Below are 12,171 nucleotides of genomic sequence, written 5' to 3'. Positions count from 1 at the left end.
TTGTTCCTCTCCTCCATCTTTGCAACTTCCTCAGTCTTTCGGTCTTCATTAGGATGGGCTCTACCGCTGAAACAAAGACCAGCGTGGCAGTGGCTTGGAAGACCGAGTTCCTTCCCGTTTTGTGCAACAGTGCAGCCTGGCAGGCAGGCTGACGGGAGTGCTTCCTGGGCGGCCACCCAGATCCCTTGTCTTTTGTTTACTGTCCTGCCAGCCTCCACACCTGGCTTTCCCTTTCTGCTCCAAAAATACCCCTCCGCCCTACGGTCACGTCTGTTTTCCTAAAAGTGGGAAAGGGGCACGAGGATGTGGAGAGCACAGGAGTCGCAAAATTGTATCTCATTGGCCAAAATTTACACTCATGGCCACAAATAACTGCATGGAAAGGTGAGAAATAGGTCTCATGATGGCTTAATCGAGCTTCCATGAGGCAGAAAAGTGGGAGAAAACAGGGACTAATAAGTAAAATGTGAGTGAGGTCGGTTGCCTTTCATAGATGTACTGGGACTCTGGAGGATGGGTTATGTCCTAGGAAAGCCCTGTTTTGTGTCGTCTCTGTGATGTTCTGCTGGTGCCTCTCCGCAGCACGCCTTCCCTGTTAGGCAGCCTGGGCTCTCATTCGTGTTCGTCATTTGTTGGGGGAAACTCCCTGGGAAGAACCCACCTGTTATAGAGAATGAGTGTATTTTCTCTGCAAGGAAACTAAGCATTAGCAACTCCGTAATAGACTGGGGCCGTGTCTTCTGAAGTGCCAGTCGAAAAGATGAATCACGGAAAGTATAAACAATGTGAGGACCCACGAAATCCTCGCAGCAGGAAACTGGTGCTGGAGACACTCTGAGTGTGGTGCAGGTGGCTGAAGGCGCTGACCCGCCCCAGAGGCTCCAAGACGAAGGAGTGTCCTTTAGGCTCCCGTGTCTCAGGGAAGGGCTCTGGTTCTTGGAGGCCTGTACATCAAAACCTTCAGTAGGAGGCACTTAGCCACTTGCAAAAGTTATTCAAGCAGAGTCCTTTAAAAATACCTCAGTCTGCCCTGGCTGGTGTAGCTCAGTGGATTGAGCGCGGGCCTATGAACCAGAGGATCTAGTTTCGATTCCCAGTCAAGGCACATTCCTGGGTTGCAGACCAGTTCCCAGCAGGGGATGCATGAGAGGCAACCATACATTGATATTCCTCTCCCTCTCTCTTTCCCTTCCCCTTTAAAGATAAATAAATAAAATATTTTAAAAAGTACCTTGGTGTTTCCCTGACCCTTGTGGCTCAGCGTGTTGGGGGTATCATCCTGCAAACCGAGAGGTCGCTGGTTGGATTCCCAGTCAGGGCACATGCCTGGGTTGCTGGTTAGGGGTGTGCAAGAGGCAACTGATTGATGTTTCCCTCCCACTCTTTTCCTTGCCTTCCTCTCTCTCTAAAAATAAATCAATAAAATCTTAAAAAAAATAAAACACTGTAGTCTTGTGGGGTTTTCTTTTGGATGAGTGATACGTGGAGGAAACAGTTTTATGAGTGATTTTGGATGGAGGATTATATTACAGAGTGGGAGAAATGTTTACCTTATTACATCAAGTAATATTTGAGGCAATTTCATTAAATGTTAAGAATTATTAGGTTTATTCTGCCATTTTGGGGAAACAGTTATATTTCTCAAGTGGAAAAAGACAAGGCGGATGTGTTTGCTGTGTGTGTTTTGTTGTTGTTGTATAACAAAGTCCTACAAACTCAGTGGCTTAAAAAAAGTCGTTTTATTTGTTCACAGCTCTGTAAGCCAGAACTGACACAGGGTAACTGCGTTCTGTGTTCAGGGTCTCAGGAGGCTGCAAAGCGTGGGCTGTGCTGAATTCCTACCTGGAGCCCAGGGACCTCTTCCGAGCTCTCATGATTGTTGAAGCATTTGGTTAGTTGTGGATGGAGAACTGAGGTCCCTGGTTTCTTCCCGGCTGTTGCCTAGGGGTGGATCTGAGCTTTTTGAAGTTGCTCTCAATCTTGGACAGTGACCATCCCCGTCTTCAAAGCCAGCATTGGAGAGTCTCTCACATCATTTCTCGCTGACTTTAGGAAGGGCCATATTCCTTTTAGAGATTTGCCTTAAAATAAAAAAAAAACCAACAACTGATAATTAACTTGATCACAGGTATGTGATGTATAGTCCATCATGTTCATGGGTCAATCCAGAGTCAAAAGGAGGAAGTTACATAAGCCATGTGTACGAGGGGATGGGACTGTTGGAGGCCATCTGAGCACTTTGCCACCGCAGTGGATCTCTGTTAGGAGGGTGCCTCTGGCAAAGCAGGAAGGATAGATTAGAAAGGTATGAAGATATAGCCAAAAGGTGCCGACTCGGGTGCCAACTCCAGTCATGTGGTGCTGAGAGTCCACCAAGATGGAATCATCCTCCTGACGGAGTGAAGGAGAAGTGAGAGGCAGCACAGCCACCGTGCATGTCCCTTCCTTGACTTCTAGGGTGTGTCCACGCAGTCCTGGACATAGACAGTGTCCGCCTGAATCAGAGCAGGCTCCATAGGAGTGGAGCATACACGGAGGATTTCACACCGTGAGGCTGGGATTGACCTTGGATAAGGAAATCGGAAGGAGAAATGGAGATTTGCACAGGTCATCTCAGGCAGTCTGACTGAGGATCTGGGATGGAAGGGCAGGTTCAAGAGCCTGCAGTGGAAGGAGTCTGACTGGCCAAAGCATCCTTTTCAGCAGAAGCTAATTTGCATGGGATGACTACAGAAATTTTTAATAAAAAGAGTCTGAGTTGGTGCCCATATCCCACGATAGACTGCATTTTGTACAGAAGCCTTGGTCAGCTTGCCAACTGTGTTCCTCCTCTTGCGTCCCCAGTGCTCTTCGTGGGTGTTTTTCCTCTTCATGCCCTTAGATCTTCTCCTCTCTTGGCCCAGGGATGAGCTCCTTTCTCCTCCACACAGGCTGGCGTGTGGGCTCTCAGTCGCCGGGACTGGGCGGCACACACTTTCACTCTGTTCTCCATTTCACATCCCGTCTCTTTATCTGCCCCAGTTCCCTGGCGTTCTAGCTGCTGGCCCTCTGGGTCCAGAATTTAGGAGGGATGTAAGGGCTGGGGGCTTTTTCTTTTTTTCTAAGGAAGCCCTTACTTTTGATGAACATCAGCATTTAAAAGAAATCTCTGACTTCACTGCCTTGGTGAAGGGGAAATATAATGACACGTATCACAGTATTAGCAAAATGGCTTTATTTACATCATTAACATTTGTAGCCCTTTCCCACTTGGAGCTTCCAGGAGGCCAGTGAGATTATTTTGCAATAAAAAATAGAAAGCTGCAGTCACAGCAGCAAACATTATTTAAGCATCTGCTCTGTGCCAAGTCATTAGAACAAAGGCAATAATGTGATGTTTAAGCAAATGGGCTCTGGAACCAGAATGCTTGGGTCCAAGTCCCAGTTTTCAACTTACTGACTACAGGGTCTGGCACAAACGATGCCCCTTTATTATTACAAAATCTTTTGTTACAAAATCATAAGCATGTCATTCTGTAGTACAGCAATATCACACTCAAGCACACCATATGATATTTTAGATGAACTGCTCCAACTAAAACTGTAAATTATTACATATATATTATTACTCTGCCAACCACACCCAAGCACAGGAATTACTTCCGCCGGACCCTGTGCATGGTCTTCGGTAAGTTACTTCCCCTTCTGGGTCTCAGTTTTCCTCTGTGAAAGCTGAGGAGAGCAGCGCCTGTCTCCAGACTTTTCTGCAGGTGATAACTTACACTACTAAATAAATGTTTCATGTGATTATTTATATACATCGTAATATTTAATTCACACGATTATCCAGCAAGATAGGGAAGGTTTTTCCTTTTATCAGTGAGGAAACTAAAACTCAGAGATGTTAAAAAAAACCCAAAACAACTTGTCAAATATCTCAGAGTGATGAAGAGAGTGAAGTTTCCACTTCAATCTTAATGAGTGATTCAGGTGACCAGACCCTTTCCATTCTGCCTTGATCTCCTGGATTTATCCCTTGTGTGTGTATTAAATGCAGATGATTGACATAACATAGATATATTTTTCCCCTGAATGATCCTTCTGTACCAGATATAGTTGAAAACTCTCCAGCACAGTGTCTAATGCATAGGAATTCCACAAATGGTGGGTGGTTGTAATTATTCCTATTTCACCAGGAGCTATTTCTTGGTGGGTTTGGTTAATAACAGGGAATATTTACACTTCATGCTTGTTTCCTTATTTTACATTTATGTTTGATAATAGAACAACTACATGTAGTGAACTAGTAGGCCCCCAGGTACAACGGGATCCGTGAATAATGGACAGACAGATGAAAATGTCCTTCATTTTCTTCTCGGTTCTGTTGGAAATAATAAGAAAAATTCAGATATATTAGATCAAAAAACTCAGCTCCTTCAACAACATTGAAGATCATTTGCAGATATTTTTAATTTACTTGTTATGGTGTACAGTTCTATATATTTTAATACAGGCTTGTGTAAATACCACTACGGTCAGACTACAGAGCGATTCCATCATCCCACTGAGCTCCCTCAAAGGTCATGTTGTAAATGAGTCTTCAGAAAAAAGGAAATTAAAAGGTTAAACTCAGAGATACAGGAAGAAATGAGAAATTTGTTTTAAAAAGATGAAAAACTTGAACAAAATCTGAAGACCTGAATTCTCCTGAGTCTGTGTAATTTTGTGGACATTCTTAACTTTGTTAAGTCCCAGTTTTTTCATCTTTAAAACAAAGAGGTTAAGCTAAACGAGTCCTATAATTCTTACTTCGTTTCAAATTCTAGAATTATGATTCTATGTCGAATCACATGCACCCAAAAACTTTTCAGAAAGAACCGTTTCTTGAGTTTCTAAATAAGTATATTTTTTCCATTCCTTTCTTACGGTCTGCCCTTATCATCTACTTCTTAATCTACCCATTGGAAAGATTACTCCAGCACATAAAGTATATAAAATCACATTTTCTTCCCTTCTCGCTAGAATGTATGATTTGAATTATAGTTCTGTTGCAATGACATTGTGTCATTTTGCTACTTATACGTGATATTTTGATTAATTCTAATAATTTTTTGGTGGCCCACCTTTAACAAAGGATGAAGTCTGACGAATGACAAGTGACATGAGAAATGCCAACCTCGGAGCCGCTCTCTCGACCGCGCTCCCTGGGAGTTGTGACTCTTTGGTGAGACAAGGTGAAGGAGAGCCAGTCTCCCGCTCCCTGCCTTTCTATAAGATTTATGTGTGGCTGGATTTTTTAACAGATGCTTTATTAGGGGTCCTGTCCCCCCTGCCTCTGTGCTGTTTCCTTTGAACTCCAGGAGACACGGTGCTTGGGAAGCAGACACTCTGTGCCTGGAAGAGCGTCAGCTTGTTTGTTTATTGTTTCATGGGCTAAACTTTATGAAATTAGCGGCAGAGCCTTCCCTCACCCTGTCACTAAAACTCATTTCTCCAGGTGGCCCTTCAGCTGACCCCTGGTGTGACGATCTGTCTGGAAGGTGGCTGGCTCCCGCTGTGAGCCGCTCCCTGAGGTGGGGCCAGTGCAGCAGTACCAGGCCATCAGCGTCCTTCCTTATCGGTGAATTATGGTTCCACTTGCTTCACCGGGTGCGTGGGAGGACGGCAGGAGTGGTGAACAAACAGGCAGTATCAAGAGAGCTTAGGAAAGAGTTGGTTCTTTAAGAAATGTTTGTCTTATTCCAGAGAAAATGAGTATCTGTGAAATCAGGATGCTAAGTACAACTAAGCAGGTGATCGTTTTTAGGAAGCCATCAGCACAATGGATATTTATAGGTGCTACCCTAGATAGCTTTTGGGAGGGGAAACAGTTTGGATCACAATTTTTATTGGCAATAAAGCATTTTGGAGACCATGTTCATTTCAGGTCCCTATCAGTGAGATTTAAACACTTTCATTGAATATGATATCTAACAATATCTAACAGTATGAAATTAAGTGTGGTAATATTTCGGAAGAGAGGGAAAGAGAAGTAACCAGAGAGAAACAGGGGAGAAAGCTGGGGTCTGTCTTTTAGGATAGAAACACGAATCTATGTATGCACACACAATCCTATACTCACAGACCTCTGTTCTGATTAAGTTGAAATGCTCAGCTTCATTTTTATGACTTTTTCATGGCAAAGCTGCATTAGACAGGACCTGGATGGTGAATTAAATTAGCCTCTTACTAATTAGTATGCAGCCTAGGGGATCTCTGACCCTTCACACAGTCTCACAGCCTTCATGTTAATTACATCAAGACACTATCAGAAAACTGTCAGAAGTTTTGATGGGGGAATGTAACTGGAGAGGTGGGCCACAGAGGAAGATTAAAGGAATGAGCTAGAAAGGAAATACAAAGTCAAAGAAAGGAAATCTTGATGTTGTAGAGTGAGAAAAGATACTGCACGAAGCAAGATTTGAGTTTCCTTTGAAGCATAGATGGGATTTTGGAGAAAGGAAGAAATGTAGTCTCTTCGGAGTGGATGAGGACCTGTCCGAAGGTGAGAATGTGCTTGCATTTTGGTGAAGGTAGAGGTTGGGGACAGCCAGGAGAGGCCTGGTGGGACCCAGAGAGTGTGAGGTTGAAGCTGGAGATAATGGCCTTGGCTGGAGAGGTGGGATGCAGCAAACATGGAGCAGAGCATGAAAGCAAGGGCCTTGGCTCTGGACGCTGTCGTCACAGTGGCCCCTGCTGATTCTTGGTTGGAGAGGGTGCGACTCAACTGGCCTTTCAAGACACTGAATCCCCAGATGGAGAGTCACAGTGGAGAGCAGAGGCTGCTGCTAGTAGAACCCAGGAAGTCCGCTCATATTTACCAGACTGGTTTTGAGAGCAATGGGTGGTGGATTATAGTGTATTGAGAACAGAAAAGCTAGTTAGAAGGTATAGAAGGCTTGTAAATTCCTCATAGTCCAGAATGTTGGTGTCAGCAAATGAGGTTCTTGTTAAAATTCATTTATATTATTCTGTTAGATTGCAGTCTCTGTTTTCTCCAAACTCAATGTAATGTCGAAGGCAAGACATTTTCATAGAGGTGAGGGATGAGAATCGGCCCCTTTGTTGGCTATTGCCTTATGCACGGAGGTCAAGGAAGGGAAGGCGTCCTGGTGATTCTGGCCTCAAACTTGAAAAGGACATCTCTGCTCTTATGTTTAGGAATCCAATGGTCATGTGTTGTAGTCACTGGACACTAATGGTAGATGTAGCAACCACGGCAGCTTTTTATAATTAGAAGGCAGCAGGCCTTCAATAACTCATTCATCCAAAAAATCGAAACACCATCCCCCAACATACTCAATTTTGTAAATGCTCACCTTGTGTCCTGAGGACACAGCAGGAAGCAGTCAGATATGGGGAGGAGTCAGATATGGGGGAGCATAAAACCAAGTGAGATGCTGATGCCCTAGGTATGCCCCACGGGTCCTTGTTTGTGGAGGGGCTGTTGCCATGTGCTCCTTAGAGTAGAAATAGAAGCAGCCAGGTTGAAAAGCAGATTTTCCAGCAGCTGAGGGCAGTAGTGGAGGGAGCTTTACTTCTTTTCATCCTTAGCAGGTCACATGACTTGAACCCTTCTGAAAGCTAATGTATGTTCTTTTTTTAAAAAGTATATCTCCTGTATAAATTTGTGCATCTTCCATATAATCATTTCATAGCACAAGGCTAGTGTCATGTGCAAAAATAAAAATGAAAGTAAATCTGTCCACTGCGGCGTACTGTGGTGTCAGTCGTAAACTTGCTTTGTTCATAGACATCTGGAGAACAAGCTCAAGGTTTTCTAGCTTTTGTTTGGATCTGATTGGCAGACCAGAATCCAGTGCACATTCTCTAGAGATCAAGTGACTGGGAGGCCAGACCAATGTTGGTGTCAAGCTCAGTGTCAGCCAGGACTGGAACACCTTAGAAACGTGTGAAGCTCCATCACACACGTACAAGCACAGAGACCACATTTATAAATGCTTTATATTAACCAGTAGACAGTGCTCAGAGTGTGGAGTAATAAATAAGCTACCACTATAGCTTTTAGTAGAGTTATGTTTGTATGTGCTGAAATTGGTAGCTAGTTTTACATTTAAATATAAATGCTTATCTGCTTTCTGTATACTTCCACAATATTTATCCAAGAGAAGGAATAATGAAATGTATTGTTGGACATTGATAAGGTGGAATTTACACAGCATTAAAATTTGTGTTTTTTTCCTTTTGTTTTTAATTTCTTCTTAATTTGTAGATTTTAGAGAGGCAGAGAAGGAGTTGAGAGGAAGAAAGAGAGGGAGAGAGAGGAATGGAGAGAGAGAGAGAGAAACATGGATTAGTTGTTCCAATTATTTATGCATTCATTGGTTGATTCTTGTGTGTGCCCTCACCAAGGATTGAACCCCCAACCTTGGTGTATTGGGACGATACTCTAAACAACTGAGTTTCTAATTTTTATTGGAGGACATGGGATCACTCATGCCAAAATGTTGAATAAAAAAATCAAGTTATAATATATTTTTATTATAACATCATATATGTAAAAATGAAAATATTGAATTTATAATGTACTAGTCTTAATATACAATTATACAGCTTTATTTTATTTATATTTTAGATTTATTTACTTGTTTGCATTTTTTTGGTTTTCTAATTCTTTTACCTTGGGTATATAATCTCTTATAAAAAGAAAAAAGCAAAACTAGAATTTAAAAATATTTTGAATCATCACTTTATATTTAAAAGGTTTGCCTCTGGTTTTCACTTTAGATTTGTACATATGCCGTAGATAGTTGTAACTGTCCCTATCAATACTCCTCATTTTAGAAGCTGACCTGAGTTCGGAGTACACGGATTTCAGAATCCTTTTTGCTAACAAAACCGAAACCCGGCCAGCAGCTTCCTGGAGGAATTTCAGAGCCTTCCAGGCCAGACGGAATGTTGTGTGTGAGAAGGTGGAAAAGTTCCTTTAGGCAAACATTCTTACGATGCAAAATATTTGAAAATATGTATTTGAACAGCTGTGTTTTAATCTAATATATTTTTTTAATTTAGCTTTTTTTGGATACAGAAAGGCTGTCTTGGTCTTTTTCTGTTTTTTAAAGTTAGAAGGGTACTTATTTCTAGAACAAATACACTGTGGGGCCAGAGGCATTTGTTTATCAAACTGATCCTTGTATACGAAAGAGCGTTCCTTCTGGCTTGGTGGTACTTTACGGCTGTTGCTTGTGAACAGCTCTTGGTGTTCCAGAAAAAGACACCAGTCAGCTTAGAGATAGTAGGTATTTTACCAAGGTGAATGCAGATTGGTAATAAGTTATCACTGGTTCTTAAATGGCACTTGTTTTTTAACTATGATTTCTTCTGAAATTATCTGAAAAGCTTATAAAATTTATTGTGACCTGTTTAAGAGCTGGCATGAGCCCATCTAGGACTCCAGGGAATGGTGGCACCGTTGCTTCACCAGTTTGTCTGGGTGTGTGACCATGGACCATGCAGGGCCCAGGGAAAGGCCTTTGATGAAACCAGAGCACTGAATTTGGGCAGTGAGGCGGATCCAAATCTGCAGCATCCTACCGGTTCCGTCTGAGGCAGTCCTTGCCCTGGGGTCCTGGTCCCCTCAGTTCTACTGGGTAAAGTGGAGCAAGGAATTTCTTATCCCCAGTGCCTCCTCCATGCTGAGGATGTGAGGTGTGAATGGCGGGATGTAATTCCTCCAGCTCAATACATGGCTCATCACAATAGCAGATTTTAATAAATGAACAGAGATTCTGGAGCCCAGGCAGGAAAAGGTGTGGCTTGTTTAAGGATAACTGAGATGCCAGCAATTCTGGAGGTTGGAACAGAAAGCCAAAAAAGCGCCCTCTAATCTGTGCAGTTGTGAAGCCAGTCGGGGCATGACTGGGAGCGATCCCTGAGTTGGTACAAATGAAGCCCCTCTTTTATTGGTTTCTGCTTAACACCAATGAGGCAAAAGGGGCAAGCTTGCTGCTTTAGCTGGTAGCAGAGAGGCCATTTGTGTTTATTGTGGTAGTTGTTTTAAAAAACATGCACAGTCTTTAAAGTTCAGTGCCTTGGGTACATCCGAAGTAGCTTCACTATAATTATTAAACTACAAGTGTCTAAAAGCTCTGGTGGGGAAAATAATTTAAGTATTCATTACCGTTATCCTCTGTGGTATAATAGGCCAACCCACAATGCGTTGGTTTACAACAACACGTGATCCGTTATTTCTCACCCTTGGTGGGCTGCCTGGAAGGTCGTCTGCTGGTCTTGTCTGGGCTCAGTCATTCGGGCGGGGGTGGAGCAGGTGGTGTCAGCCAGGCCCGGCCCCTGTCGTGGTGGGTCAGACCAGCTGCCGAAACTGTCCTCCTGAACTTCTTCACATGAAAGTGCTCTCAGGGCACAACTCCGCGAGGGCAGAAAGGGAAGCTGCAAAGTCTCTTCAGCTGTAGGCCCCAGACATCACATGCCATCACTTCCTCCACGCCTTACTGCTGGTCCAGGTGAGTCACCTGACCAGTCCAAACTCAAGGAGAGGGAAAAAGGGGAAATGAATTCTACTTCTTAACGGAATAAGGGACAGAATCTCATGGCTAACAAGCATGGCAGTCACTGCTGTAGCCATTTTAGGAAAGAAAAAAATAATAAAAGAATCTAACTCAGCATTTTATAAGAAGTGAGGTGGATTTATAACCAGGAAGATGATGCTAGGTAGCCTATATTGGACCAATATAGGGAAAGCCCAGCGCTCCCTCAGATGGCTGTCTAATCACTCCTATATGGTCAAGTCGATTGTTTCCCATGACTAGGGAGGTTTATGCCCACGTTTGTCTAGGACGGTCTTGTTTATGTCTGAGGGCCCAGGGTAAAAATAAAAACTAACTTCCTTTCTCCCTCTCAAAATATCCAACTTTGACTAATAAATTTCACATTTACATTAAGTGTAGTTCAGCTATACACTTTGTATGGTGAGATTCTTCCATGCTCTGATAAAAATCACTTTGACGAACCTTTAACCTTTCTGTACGGTGGACAATTTGGTGGAGGGGTGTGGCCAGAGAAGGCAAATTCAAAAAAGTTCAACATCTCAGGGACTTCTATCACTGATGTATTAGTTTATAGGTGTGAAAACTGTTAGCATGAAGGTGCCTAGGGAGTGAGGCTCTTCTTTGGAGCTGCCCAGGGAATAATTTCCCCCAAGAGCAGAATCAGAAAGAATTAGGCAGAAAGAGAAGAAACTACCAAGATATGAAAGACTCAGTATTCATCTACCCTATCGCCATAAATTAGGTGATTTATGGTGCCGAAACTCACATATTCCTACTTAAAATGTAATTATTTACTAATCATTGCACAAACATACCTAAATTGGCATTTCGCATAATGGAGAGTACAAATAACACAAAACAATGACAACAAGAACAAAAACATAGGGAAGTCCTTGTAGCTAAGAGTCGAAGAAATAAAAGTGAAACATTCTTGATAGGGTATTTTATTAATGCTCCCCTTGTTTTGCTTGCCAGAATGATAATATCTACATGCCTTTTATAACATTTGTCGATGAGAGGCAAAATTAAGTGCCTCAATTCTGAAGTCACGCTGTCTGAATAAATGTCTGAAATAAGTGAAGAATATAGACCAGAAGGGGCAGAGCGACATGTCATTCTTTTTGGTACAAAGAACAAGATCAAAGACAAGAGAACTGAGGCAACAGCTGGAATTATGGGATGAAGAGAAACTTTAAACTGACCAAGAAAATCTTCATTTTGATGAGAATAGGATTGTTTAATACCTAAGAATGCAAGTTTTAAGATCTGAAAACCACAGAAAAGGCCATGGCGTTTTCTGCGGTATTATTCAGGGAATAATCCCAAAGAGTGAATTTGAACGCTACTCTACGACACAAGTAATATTCTATCTTGTCATCTGTCTACAAATCCAGCTAGTTTGATAAACTTGCTAAGGGAAATATTTAGTGGATAAGTGAATGCATCCATACAAAAAGGGACTTCAGCTGACTGATTTCAGTGTCCTGTGCTACCTGTACATCGCAGCCACCTTACAACGGTCATCGCCAGCTTTCCTTTGCATTCGCGCCTTTGCTCAGGGCTCTGTGTATGGAAAACCTTTACAGAGGACTTGTGGGAAGTGAGGGATTAGAGGAGAGGAATA

General features: G+C 42.6%; 1 protein-coding gene across 4 annotated transcripts in view; it reads left to right on the top strand.

Moving 5' to 3' along the window:
• INPP4B (inositol polyphosphate-4-phosphatase type II B) overlaps positions 1 to 12,171 on the top strand; it is a 515,731-nt gene that overhangs the window by 134,312 nt on the left and 369,248 nt on the right. The gene's annotated exons all lie outside the window — the stretch shown is intronic.

This window comes from Artibeus jamaicensis, unplaced genomic scaffold (assembly GCF_021234435.1).
Source record: "Artibeus jamaicensis isolate MK-2021 breed Jamaican fruit bat unplaced genomic scaffold, CSHL_Jam_final scaffold_537, whole genome shotgun sequence".
In the NCBI taxonomy this organism is placed as follows: domain Eukaryota; kingdom Metazoa; phylum Chordata; class Mammalia; order Chiroptera; family Phyllostomidae; genus Artibeus; species Artibeus jamaicensis.
Note: the sequence above shows the minus strand (reverse complement) of the source record. Positions and strands in the feature narration are given on the sequence as shown.